Source organism: Protopterus annectens, chromosome 10.part0 (assembly GCF_019279795.1).
Source record: "Protopterus annectens isolate FY-2018-M chromosome 10.part0, PAN1.0, whole genome shotgun sequence".
Lineage (NCBI taxonomy): Eukaryota > Metazoa > Chordata > Ceratodontiformes > Protopteridae > Protopterus > Protopterus annectens.
The window spans coordinates 189,840,616-189,854,460 of NC_056744.1; the positions used below are offsets into that span (position 1 = coordinate 189,840,616).

The window sequence follows — 13,845 nt, forward strand, 5'->3', positions numbered from 1 at the left end:
AAATGTGTGAAGCATCATTTAATACAGAAAGTGGAATACCTGTCGCTTGGCACTATCATATTTTATTTTATTTTTTTTATTTACTAAATAGATAAACTAAACCTCTAGGGCACTTTTTCAGCTGTGATCTTGCTACAAGTAATAAAAATAAGATTATGCAGAATGCAGAAACACAAGATGCAGTACTGGGCAGGCTTGATAAAAAATGCAGAAATCTACATTGACAAACAATAACATTGTTAAGGACATCACTTTGAGCTCCATATGAATGAACCAAGACACCTATATAATCAGAAATGGTTGCATCATTGTTTATATTCTTTAGGTAGTAGCATCTGCACATACACATTTTTTTTTGCATTTTGCTGAAGATGAGGTTTGAGCTAGGAAAACTGGTAAAACTATTCCCAAGTCTTATGGCACTAGGGACAGAGTTCCAGAGTGCTGGATCACTGACTGGGAAGACCCTGACAGTCTGGGTTAGGAAGTGACTAGGTACTTCTAGTATGCTAGCTAAAGAGTTATGTGACCTCAGCAATATGTGACATCATTTTACTAGTATAAGCTGCTTGAGTGAACAGTCATGACCATTACTTGTTACTCTGTAAAGCAAAGTATATGAAGAAGAAGTCTTATACTATAAGAAAATTAAATCCACCTGACAGTGAGATGATGGGATTACCTCTTTTGTGTACAATTTCTGAATTTGTAGATTGTGTTCTGTAAGATCTGATGTTTGTTGACTGAATACACATCATACTAGTGACTATCAGCACTGGCAGCCATGTTGTTCTCCATTTTTGGTTTTACATATTGGTTCAGCTTTATCTGTCATTATTTGTTTTTACTGACTGCATTTTAGACAAAGCATTGTTTCTTGTTAACACTAAATCTTACGACTTCAACAATATTGGTTGTGAACACTGAATTCTGGGGCCTGAATACAACCCTTTGGTTTGTGTTTCCTTTGAGCTATCTTTCCTGAGGATATGGCTACAGTGGATGTCTCTGGACTGGAACCAGATGTATGTTCTGACTGATGCACATCCTCCTCAGTTTGAGTGCCCTGGATTTTAAGCCATAACTACCAGAACTGTAAATTCTACTTCAGTCTACTCCTTTTGGTGTCAATTACTGTTCTCAGTGATTTTCTGATGATAAAGACTTATGTTCTTAAGTATCTCTTACCTATTTTTAGATCATGTTAAGTATTGATGTTATACTTATTAAGTTATTCTGACATCATGATGCCTGTTCCTGTTTAGCTGCAAATTTAACATGAGCTGTTTGATTTTTGTAAACCACTTTGCTCCAGTTCTTCTCTGTCTCCTTTACAAGGTATCTTTGCCTACAATCCTGATGTCTTTATGCACACTGATACAGTAGAGCTACTGTATCCTTGTCTCTTTCATGTAACCATCGCCTATATAGCTGATTCTTTGTGAAGTTAACATTTGTGTTGTTAAGAAGTCTCTGACTCTTGCTAAAGAATTCTTGTGTATTATGCAGGGAAGATTCCTATGGTTCTATCTTATGCAATCCATTTACATGGGCTCATGTTGGACTTGGTGTTCCAGCTCGATACTGCTATCATTGAGCAGGTGCCTGAGCCAGTCCTGTCATCTGATGACTGCTTCATGTACTTCCTGGTAGACTTATCCAGTGTCAGACAGCCTGGCCATGGTCTGATGGTTTTTATGTACCTTAGTCATGTAATACCAGATTCATTGGCTTACACTGTTCATCAGGTCTGCAGGAGTATGATGATGAGGCTGTCAAGGCTTATAGCAACACCTTGATGTCCTATCTTTATTTGTTAGCCCCATGTTTGCTATGTCCTTTTCATTTTGTACCATGTAACGCATGGTAACACTTTTGAGTTTTATGATCTATAATGAATGGGATAGAGATTAGAGTTTTAATGGCGCCACACTTGCCTGCTAGAATACAGGCTTTTTTATGTAAGCATTATTCACTCTACCAGGTTGACATAACTGGAAAATAAATTCTTTATTACTGTCTCAGGAAATCTAAGCAGTGGCAAATTGTTCAACAACACTTTTAGGTGGTGTATAAAATCAGTAGTCTGTCCTACCTCATCACTCTGGAGTCCTTGACTTCTGAAGAATTAGAGCTTGTTGCTAGAAACGTAGCTTGTAAACTTGATGCCAGGAGGTCTAGTGTTAGACCTGGTATGATTTCAAGGGCTTATAGTGGATCCGTTCAGTACAACACCTCCTATTCTTTATTTGTGTGTGGCACTCCATGTTATGATGAGATTTGACACAATTTTCCAGGATGTGTGTTACCTTTGACTAGAACCATGTCTAACTAAGCTTTTAACATCTTCTTTGGATTTCTTGGGTCTAATCATTTGCCACAAAGTCCCTTGAGAATTAAGTCTTTCCCCTTAAAATTAAACGAAGTATGGAATAAATCAGTTCTTAAGAATGCAGACCTGGATGATAATATGTATATCTACTGACTTATGTCAAACCTCCATTTTGTTGTTAAGGTTCTTGAGCAGGTTGCATATGCAGAGCTGGACTCCACTTTGAGTGTTAATCATATCTATAGATTCCAGACAGTTTTTCAGTCTAGGCATAGTACTGAGACTGCCTTAGTTAGGTATTCTACTTATTTATTTTACAAATTGGTAACTGAGTAAGTACGCTGATCTACTGATCTTTTCATTTATAACCTGGGTACAAAAGAACATTAAAAATCAATTAGTAGAAAGGTACAGAACAAAATCTGTAGAACAAACAAGAGAAAGTATACACAGCACTTTACATATGAAGTTAGTAATATTGAAAAAAACTGAGAAAGTACATCCAGTTGTAACATAGTATAAACTTTATAGAAAAATAAATTGTAATACAGCATAACATTTTTACAACATGTTGTATAAATGCTAAAGCGTGAATGAGTTGTGTCAATATATGAGCTGTAACTTATTTTTACAGGTGTTATCAGGTATAAATTAGGATGATTAGAGTGCCTGCCATAATAAACTGCCCACATTAGCCAATGTCTAAAGCAAGTACCTGCAGTAATAATCTGCCCACATTAGTCAGCAACTCTGAAGAAAGTGCACTTTCTTTCCTTCTGGAAATATTGCCTATGACTTTTTTTAATGCTTATATATTTTTTTATATGTGCATGTAGTTTCATTCCATGTGGCATGTCTTACTCTGGAAGGCTTTCCCTGTGGTGACAAGTTTAAATCTAGGTCTGACAAGTGTGAAAGTGGGTTCTTGGCAGCCTTTAAAAGAGCATTTTTATTCTCTGATTTGCAGCAGTCTTTTAAGGGTAAGACAAGTAGCCTAGTGTTACCATTTTAAATATCATAGGACCTAATAAATAGGTGACTCTGTTACTTATAGGCAGACAATTTGCCTTTTCATATAGTATGCAATGTTGGGAATTTGGATCTGCAGGGAGAGCAAACCTAAATATTTTATTTTCAGCAATTTGAATTTTTTGGGTGCTATGTGCTGAGCAAAGAGCAGTCTTCTAACACCGTGCACTCAACATTGTGGATCATGATATCTTTCTTATTTACTTGACCCATTACTGTGGCATTTCTGGTGTTGAATGTCAATGGCTTGCCTTCTATCTCATTAACCATACTAGCCAGGTTGTGTCTGGAGTTAATTCCTCTTCACTCTTTCCCCAACATACTGCCTTTAGGAGATGCTATTCCCAGGACTGGTTTACTTGCCCATTCCCATGATAACATGCAGGTCTACATTTCCTTTCCTGAAAACTCTTAAGATGACTTTAAACTTGCTTTGGATTTCAAATGCATCCACAACTGGATGATTGATGATCAGCTGAAACTCAACACCTGCAAAGCAATAGCAATGGACATTCATGCAGCCATTCATAATTTTTCTGTTCTAATATTGTCTCTCACATTACCTTCAGTAATAACAAACTCAAATTTATGTCAAAGGTGCATCATTTAGTTGAGATATTTGATGATCAGCTTATCCTTAAGGACCAGGTACATGTTCACATCAAATCAAATCCTTTTGTCATTGGAGGAATATCTCTCTGATTAAGCATCTAATTCATAATCTGATTTTCCTATGGTAGTGTATGAATTGGTTTATTTATGGTTGGACCTAAATAATGCCCTCCATCTTGGGTTGCCAGTCTCTGAGTTTGAAAACCCAACTAGGTCATCTGGCATCCTAGGCAGTTCCCCAGTCTGCTGCCCATCAGCTTAAAGTTGAGGGCCACAAAATAAAAATCTTCCAAACCAACTTTGGACCAAAAAAAAAATTCTACAATACTCTAACTGTAGAAAGTTGCTTGATGCAACTGTATTAAGCAGCTTGCTTTGCTACAGCTACTAGCATCAGCCATAACTGCAAATGCAGTATTGGCATTCATTTATAAAGTTGAAATATCTTTGTAGCTTCATATAGCAATGCCAGTACTGCACTCCTGCACCATCAGAGCCTAGTGATCATCATGCATCCTAAGAGCTTGTACTGAGGACAGCCACTCCCTTCAAGCTCTCCTAGTTATTGCTGTTGTTTGTCAGACTATAGCTGGTACATAACTCTGCTGCACATTTACTTATGGAGGGCATCTAGATATCATATTATGCCAGTGTTATGCATCTGCACTGTTGCTATTTGGTCTTATATCACCTATAAAGTTCTAATTGCAGTATATACTGCCTTCACAATGTGAATTCATCCCACTTAACTTACAGAGCCTCTCAAATGGCATTGCCTTCTTGCACTCTTTGATCTTCCACCCTTGGACTGCTTGACATTCTGAAGGCTTATCCTGACCCATTCCTTCATGTATCAGGGGCCATGTCTTTGGCATGATTAAGTTGATCTTGAAATATGATAGTTTTTTAAGCAAGTGGTTGAAATTATCTTTTTTGACCTAGGTGGGAAGCAGAACACATTTCTAAATACAGTAATTTTGCTTACCTTAATAACACATCATTCACACTATTGCATGTGCAACACATAGCTTTGATTCTGTTGTTAAGTTGTAACTGTGTGTATTATAATCAAAGGAAAGGTCTAACCAGACATTTACATACTTGAAGATTTGCATATTTTAAAGGAGACTGCTACCAGGGCAAAATCTGTTCATTGGACCATCCGCATACTGAGTCTCTTGTGGATGCCAAAGAGTTTTGTTTTGTCTTCCTCCATACCTTAAGAACCATCTGAATGAACTGCTAGAACCATCTGAATGAACAACGTACAGAACCTATTTATCTGATATTTGAGATGTATGTTATCAGAACTGCTGCTGCAAGATGTCAGAATACTTATGTCTGCAGATAGCAGCATGTTTCAGATGCAAAGGAGAGTAGTTGGAGAGTTAATATTTAGGAGTGGAGTACTCCTGCTTATGTTAAATGAAAAGGAGATTGCTCTTCATCATCAGTTAAAAAGAAGAATCTGTGACAAAACTTGTCATTCATGGCAGAAAGTCTCTAGCCATGCATTGGCAACTCTTTCAGGAAAAAATATCTGCTGAGTCATTGACCTTTGATAGGTCCACAGCCATGGTAGGTTGTCCATCCTCCATAGCTGGTAGAAACTGTTTTTTGAAGGCAGTACAATGGTATCTTAGTGTCTGTGGTCCCCTTCTCAATCTATGTTTCTGCATAGGCAATAGTGAGACATCAGTTGTCAGACTGTGGCTTTCTGTAATATTTTCTGTTAGAGTTGTAAGCGGAGTAATTGATTCCTCTGACCATCATGGCTCATACAGCCCTGAGTTTTCCTTAGAAACAACAGTGATTGTGTCTGTTTTCCGGTGATCTGGTGCAAACTTCACAGAAGAGGGAGACCAGAGTTGATGTATTTTAGAAGTATGTCAATAAATATATTGCATATGAACCATGACCACTGCTCTTGCAAAAAGGAACATCTCTGGAGGAAAAACCAGTAAGAATCTATCACCACAATGACACTTTTATTTTATAAAACATTCCATGGATAAAACACTTTCATCCCTTTAAAATAAATAGGACTTCATCAGAAGCAAGAAGTTTACACAGAGAAACAAAATTAAGTTTTATGCTCACCAAAGATGGTGTCCTTAAAGACTTACAACTCTACAATTGACTTCCTAGTTACTTGGGAGTGCTGTCCCTGCCCACAGAGGCAAAGTTTTGTGTAGCCTAGATCAACTGTTTACACAGTATAAAAACAGATGCAGTAGTGAGTTATTGCATTTTTGTCTTTTTTGTAATGACTTGGTTTTGAGGTAGAGAAGTCTGCATTACATCTAGTAATGTGAAGAACGCTGTTACTTTTGGAGTCACTGGCATGACAGGCTTAGCGACCCTAGGCATTAGGATATCGGATTGTGTTGTGTTTATCTGATAACTGGATAGCATGTTTATCTGATAAGCCTGGATTCATAGTGTGTCTTCTCTATATCTTAAGTCTGTCTTAATTGTGACTCCCAAGCCTACCTACTGTGATACCTACACCCGCTTGTTATGGCACTGTATTGCACATTATCAGCTTGTTGTGGCATCTGAGCCTTGTTGACTTGTGTTGTACAGTGCTATACTCCTCTGTGTTATGTTGGACTACATTGGATGATATCTGTATATCTACACACTGATACACTGTTAAACTGCACAGTCTTTCATACTATTCCTGTATTCTTCCATGCTGCCTGTGTTACAGTGTCCTATTACATAGTTCCTAGCATCTCCTTGTATCAGCACTTTTTATTGTGCTGTTTAGTAACTGTTATTCAATTGTCTGCTCTGCTTGAGCTTGTACTATGTTTCTGTGCATATCCTTTTTTCATGACAATCATTGGGAACCCCTTCTCCTTAAAGAAAGGAAGAAAGAAACTACCATCTATGGTTGCATTGTATATTAAAATGTTTTGGGAATAGTCTCTACTTATCCTCTGTCTTCACATCCTGGGTTTCTCCTAGCATAGAATCATAATTTGTTTTTACTCAAGTTGTTGGCACCCTGTTAGTATTCGGCACCTTGAGGCTCTACAGTACTTGCCTTACATACATTGACAACTACTTAGTGCTACCTAACACAACTCACTTGTTAGAAGTGTAAATACTAGTTCAAACTGAAGGCCAGCCTTTTTCTCAACATTTTCAGTGAATAGCATATTTCACCCTACTGTTATCTTGAACTTAAATGAAGCCACATATGCAGAGATTCTGAAGATTTCTCTTTGCAAGTCTCCTAGGTAATGTGCTAACAGACCAAGACCTTAACTATATGTTCACACTGCCTTCAGTGCACCTGCCTCTCCCATTTCTACACACGTTAAACATGTGTCTATATCCTCTCCTTCCTCCTCAAGCAGGCATTGCCCACGCTTCATGCCTAAGTCCCTAAGGCCATCATTATGCTACAACTGACATAAATATCCTAAGTATAGTCATTTTAGTTATTGAAAACACAGAGAAAATACTCACTGGGATTAGCAAGAATGCAGTGATGGCTAGCCATTCCTATTTTTGAGGAGTAAGGATTCATAAAATCACTCGGGACATTAGATCCCTATCTCCTAAGTATACATATGATCAAAGTACAGCTTATGTGGGTTTAAATGACCTTAGATGCTCCACCCTTGGTGGGGAGGTGGGAGCAGATGGTGGGAAATGCAGTGACATAATCAAATTCTCTTTGTATGTGGCTAGGTCTTGGAAGAAAATGGCCTCAAGCAGCACCTTAACACCACTGCAAATGATTCCACAATACAAACAGAAAGTAATTGATTTCAACAACTGGATTTGTAACTAATATCATTCCAGGGGTGCCCAATGTGTATCAGCATGGGATGAAATGGTCCTGACTGGTTCACAAGGTATGGCATGCAACATTTCCCTCAGGGTTTCCACATAATGTCTACATCACTTCCTACTCCCACACTGAGGTCATTAGGCATAGAAAGATTTCTAGACTTTCCTACTTAATTAAAATCAGGCCTGTCGTAAGCTAGAACTACTCAGATCTAGGAGTCCAAACAGGAAAATCCGTAACATTGGAACTTCCCTTACCCTACTGCACATATGCACTTGAGTGGTTTCTGAAACTAGTCCCACTGTTGTGAAGAGACTCCATCTTTACCTGGGTATAGCACCTCTCATTTACTCAAGATCATACAGTAATGGTGGGGGCACATTCTTATCCATCCCTTACCTTTTTATCTCACAAATCGAGCATAAAAATTACCTTCCAATTTTATTTATGAGTCAGTAAGCAACTCAAATTACAATATCATTGCTAACTATGCAGACTCTGCTGCTGCCCATGGTCTCTATCTAAACCAGCCTGAGTTCATAGCTATTAAACAAAATATGATTTTCTTTAGTGGTTTCAACCACCCATTCATAAATTGGAAAACATATACCACCAAGAAATGTGCATAACATTTCCTCAGCTTTATTAATTTGGTGTGGAATATCATATCTCTATCTGCCTGCACACATCTTGCATTCCTGAGCATTTTCTGAAAAATAAACTTAAACCTGGGGATTCAATAAACTCTGTTTAGGCTTAATGTGAAGCCTATATAGAGTTTACATGTTTCTGCTGTGAGCAACAATGCTAACTGCATATACATGCTGTTCACTGTGTTTAAACATAAATAAGTGCAGGTTCATGGCCAGCAACAGTATTGCCATCCAGGTAACCATGTAAAGTAAGAGGGACAGCAGCAGACATGTAAATGTGTTTATCTATGGGCAAACCAGGTATGCATGTTTGCGTAAAATGCCACAGTGATTACCAGGGTTATCAATAAAGCAAAGTATATATTTCCAACACAGTACATGAAAGTGCACACAGTGCAGTACTGTGGAAACCTATTTCAGACATACTGAACAAAAGTTGTGTAAATGATCAGTAAGGGTAAATAGACTACATTACAAATAAACAGGGAAAGTGTAAGTATTGAATAGGGGCACACAGGTAAATTCTATGAATGAATACAGGGAAAGAGGACAGGTGAAACAAGGTAATGTGCAGCAGATGAGGACATGTCAATGAAGAAGTTGTAACATGAACACTAATCACGTAACGACATGATACAGTATGGACTGCACAGTTACTGTATATGTAGAATGTGCTGTCACCCAGGATGATGCCACAACGTAAACAAAAAATGATCAACTTCAACAACTGGCTTAGCTTCTGGTGTCAGTGCAGGGGGATCCAGTCTTTCTCAGCTGGGGATGAGATGGTCAACAGGTCACACTGCTTTGCCAGAGATAGTCTGCATCTATGTCCTCTAGGTTGTCGGATACTGGAAAATGTGCTTGCTACCCCATAGTGCCTTTTTAAGTAATGTCAAAGCAAAAATAGTTCTCATGTAAAAAAATCCACTACAGGCAAACTCAAGGTTCTGCTGCTTAATGCTAGGAGTCTAAACATGAAGCTGCACCAGAGGAAAATACCTACTCTCCAGCTGCTAGATTTAGAGAAAACATCACTATCCTGGCCCCACAGGCCATACCTCAAAGCATACCTGACAACAGTCCTCTGCCTAGTATCTCTAGAGATCAGGTCATATCTTCTCTCTCCAAGGCTAAAATCATGGCCTGAGTGGTACCAGATAACATCCCAGGTTGCTTAGTAAGCAATCTAAAACATGACCTAGCAGACCAACTTAGTGTCCTCTTTAACCATAGCCTTAGAACTGTCTTTGTTCCAGTGGAGCGGAAAACAGCAACAGTAATCCCCCTGCGCAAGGGGGGGGCATCAACTGACCCTGGGTAGTATACACCCATAGGTCTAACCAGTCTCATCTGCAAGGCCATAAAAAGAATCATCATGGACCTTATTAACAAGGACACAGGTGACCTTCAAACTCTAGACCTAACCCAATCTGGCTTTGTTAAAGGTAGCTCATGCTTATTAAACTTAGTAGACTTCTTTGTGAAAGTCACCAAAGACGTGGATGAAGGTAAGACATTGCATGCCGCCTACCATGATCTGGCCAAGGCTTTTGACACAATCCCCCACTAAGGTATCATTAAGAAATTCTTCCAGCTAGGGATTAACCCTTACATCACTAGATGGGTAGCCAATTGACTGACCAACAGAACACATACTGTACAGCTGTCACTAGCAGCATACAACCAGGAAATGTGCTGGGCTCTTTACTGTTCAGAATCTATTTATTGGAAATCTGGGTAAAAGGTAGATGGCCTTTGGCTTACCAAGTTTGCTGATGATTGCAAATTGGGTGCAAACATTGAGCACACCAACAATGTTAACATATTACAGGAGGGGCAAACACAGACAAATGACTGTTGTCAATGGCACAGTCTACAACTAATATGCAAGAAAATGGCATTATGATTACCTTTAGCAAAGTGTAATTCCTCACTAACACTAATTACAGTATTGACAACCTCCCTCCCAAACTCAAACCCAGTGTTACAGAGCACAAGCACCACAGCACAAGTCTGGCTTTTATACTGTTGGGCAACACTTTATAGCTGATGACAGCAGAGTCTGGTGAGAATAAGATGGTAATAGCAGTGTCCCACATGCTGGTGTAAAATGGTCGCTTGAATGTCAATGAAGTGAACACACACACACCATTTGACTGTAGTGAGAACAGAACACCTAGCTAAGTATACCAACTAGAGACCTCAGTATTTAACACAAACACCACAGCACAAGTCTGACTTTGAGATTGTTGGACAACACTTTATAAGTGATGACATCAGCAGTGTCTGGTGAACAGAAGATGATAGTAACAGTGTCCCACATGCTGATGTAAAATGGTGTCTTGAATGTCAACTAAGTGAACTCACACACCCACACACACCCACACACACACACACACACACACACACACACACACACACACACACACACACACACACACACCAGTTGACTACTGTGAGACCAAGACCCCTACCTAAATACGCCGACTAGAGACCTCGGTATTTAACAAATTCCACAACATCATAAGTCTGACTTGTAAAGTGTCAGACAACACTTACACTTTATAAGTGATGACATCATCAGTGTCTGGGGAGGAGAAGATGGTAAGAGCAGTGTCCCACATGCTGGTGTAAAATGCTCTCTTTAATATCAACCAAGTGAACTCTCTCTCACACACACACACACACACACACACACACACACACACACACACACACACACACACACACACACACACACACACACACACCAGTTGACTGCAGTGACAACAGAACCCCTACATATTTAAATACACTGACTAGAGACCTAAGTATTTAATGCAAGTGCCACAGCACAAGGTTGACTTGGAATGTGTCAGACAACACTTTATAAGTGATGGCATCAGCAGTGTCTGGTGAGGAGAAGATGGTAACAGCAGTGTTCCAAATGATGGTGTAAAATGGTATCTTGAATGTCAACCAAGTGAACACACACACACACACACGCACACACACACAAACACATACACACATGCGCGTTCGCACATACACTCACCAGCTGATCCCAGTGAGAACAGAATCCCTAGCTAAGTACACAAACTAGTATGCAGTACTTAATGCAAGTGCCGCCACCACACAAGTCTGAGTTGTACAAGGCTGCAGGATAATTTCTAGTGGATGACATCGTCATTGGATGTTTGAGAGAATATGTTGGGAGGCCTGAATGAAACTGATAGCTAGTCATGTAAAACTGTCAAGATATTAAAGATCTGCATGTTTTAAGATTGATAAGTGTGCAATGTGTAGAATTGTTGTGTTTCCAATGTGCAGGTATACCTCTTTACAAACTATATGCAAATGGTTGTTCACATTACTACAAGTATTTGAAAATCTGAACGTGTATTGTCCATATAAAGATGTCCATGGTATTTATTTCTGTAGTGTAGTTGATATATTTGTAAACAAGTACTGGCAGATCAAGTTACAAGTGCATGTGTGGAAGTTAGCAAATGGCTACAATGTAAATATGCTTTCTTTGCTTAAAAAGCGCCTTCCCTTTGAATTTTTACATGCACTTTCATGGGATGAAGACTAAATGGACAGTAAACATAAGTGATATATGCTATTGTTCACTTTCTATAGCACAATGTAAGCAGCAGGTTTACACAATTGATGGCAAAGTGTGTCCACCTAAAAGATACACAGTTCTATTGGCTTGCTTACCCCTGCACAAACATGTTCAGTGGAGAGGTGAGGCAGTCAGCAGTGCATATAGTACTAAGAGTAAGAAGCACACCTGCTGCCTAGCTGACTCTGTCACAACAGGAGTAAACATATTGACAGATTTATTATGTAGCCCAGATTATGTAAGGTTTGAAGCCAGGTGTATATAATAGTTTTAAGTATGTAATTAGAATTTAATGATTTTATTTATTATTTATTTATTTGCAGTTGCTTTACCAGGATAGTCCATTGGGCCAAGATGAACCCATTTTCAATGGAGTCTCAGGGAGAAAAGCTCCAAAAACAAGCAAGGTTACAAAAAGTTTTGGATTACAATTTTTACAAATGTTACTGACTAGAGCAAACATTACAAATAATACAAACTAGTGACGAACGTTACAGATTATACAGACTAGTAAAAAGGGACATTACAGTATAAATACTGAGAAGCCATTACATATTAGGAAGCTTGCACTAAGAGGTACATTCTAATGCATTCTTTATAAATAGCTTAGAAAGTACAAGGGAAGGATGTATGAGTTAGGCGAGAAAGTAAAAGGAAATTGCCAGTATAAAGAGGGGGAGTGAAGGGAAAAAGGAAAATGCCAGTGTAAGTTATGTGGGGTGGGAGCAGGAGCATTCCCACTGGGATATTAGATATGAATGAAGAGATTTTTTGAATATAAAGCAGTTAGAGGTGGTACGAATGGATGGTGGAAGAGAGTTCCGGAGACGTGCTAGACCATAGGATAGGAGATTTTTACCTGGGGGATGAGTTGGTTTGTACAATTCTATTAGGTTTTGGTTGTTAGACCTTAGTACTCTGTCAGGTAGGTGCATTTTAAAGGCAAAGAAAAGGGAGGGACAGAGGGAGGGGTTGAAAATGAGCTTATGTGCAAGAGTAAGTTGTATATAGGTGAGATGATTGGGTAGTTCTAGCCATTTTAGTTTGTGGAGAGAAGAACAGTGGTGGGTGGAGGACTTGTGGCTTGTAGCGAATGTGGCGATTTTGTTGTAGCAAGAGGAAAGTTGTGTTTTAAGGGAAGATTGTAGATTGGTTAGGAGTGGAGCTCCATAGAGAAGGGAGGGGATAAGAAATGAGGTAGAGTGAGTGATTTTAGTGGAGGGTGTAAGATAGCGATTTTGTCGGTAGAGCATGCCTAGTTTTTGATGTTTTTTTTTATATTTAGTTGGAGGTGGGAATTGAATTTAAGCTGACTGTCAATTTGGACCTCTAGTAATTTGCCTTCTGACACCAGTTCCAGAGATGTGTTGTTATGGCTAGTGATAGAGAATGTGTTTATATTGAAAGAGGTAACTTTTGATGGAGTAAATACTATTAATTTGGTTTTAGAGGCATTTAGTGCTAGGTGATTTTTTTTTCATCATTTGTTCAGTGGTTGAGAATGCATCCTGTGTAAGTTTTAGGAGTTTTGGGATGGATGTGGAAGAACAGATAACAGTTGAATCATCTGTGTATTGGATGATATTTGAGAAAGGGATAGAATTGCGGAAATCGTTTATAAATATATTAAAGAGGAGGGGACCCAGTATGGAACCTTGGGGAACTCCAGTTGGGGCATTTAGGAATGAGGAATTGGCCTTTTTTCATTTTACTGCTTGATATCTATTGGATAAGTAGCTGGAAAACTAGTTCAGAGAGGAAGGTGATAGGTTAAGCTTAGAGAGTTTAGTTAGAAGTAGGT

The 13,845-nt window shown here is 38.9% G+C and overlaps 1 protein-coding gene across 2 annotated transcripts in view; it reads right to left on the reverse strand.

Moving 5' to 3' along the window:
- The window catches only part of KIF19 (kinesin family member 19), a 1,202,512-nt gene that overhangs the window by 398,496 nt on the left and 790,171 nt on the right, over nucleotides 1–13,845 (reverse strand). The window lies entirely within an intron of this gene.